Raw genomic sequence first — 300 nt, 5'->3', positions numbered from 1 at the left:
GGGGGCGACTGCACACGGACACACACATGTGTGCATGCACACACACACATGCACATAGACACATGTGTGCATGCACATAGACACACACGTGTGCACGCACACACACACACGCACATGCATGTACGTGGCCCCTGTGTACACGCGTGACCAGCGGTCGGTGGCTTACGTGGTCTCTGTTGTGTCTTTCCCCCTCAGACGCCGGTAGCGGGATCGCCGCGCTCGCTCTCGCCGCAGACGTCGCCCGTCGCAGGTAACCCCCTTCCCGCCTCCGCGGGGAGCGCTTTCGTTGGGCCCGTCCCC

The 300-nt window shown here is 63.3% G+C and overlaps 1 protein-coding gene across 1 annotated transcript in view; it reads left to right on the top strand.

Annotated features, from left to right (window-relative positions):
- Window positions 1-195: 195 nt before the first annotated feature.
- Window positions 196-300, top strand: part of PRKAR1A (protein kinase cAMP-dependent type I regulatory subunit alpha) — a 14,752-nt gene continuing 14,647 nt past the window's right edge. The window contains exon 1 of the mRNA XM_014527960.2: window positions 196-250. The gene's annotated coding sequence lies outside the window, so the exon portion shown is untranslated. The remainder of the gene's footprint in view (window positions 251-300) is intronic.

This window comes from Alligator sinensis, unplaced genomic scaffold (genome assembly GCF_000455745.1).
Source record: "Alligator sinensis unplaced genomic scaffold, ASM45574v1 scaffold282_2, whole genome shotgun sequence".
Classification (NCBI taxonomy): domain Eukaryota; kingdom Metazoa; phylum Chordata; order Crocodylia; family Alligatoridae; genus Alligator; species Alligator sinensis.
This window is presented reverse-complemented; position numbering and strand designations above follow the sequence as displayed.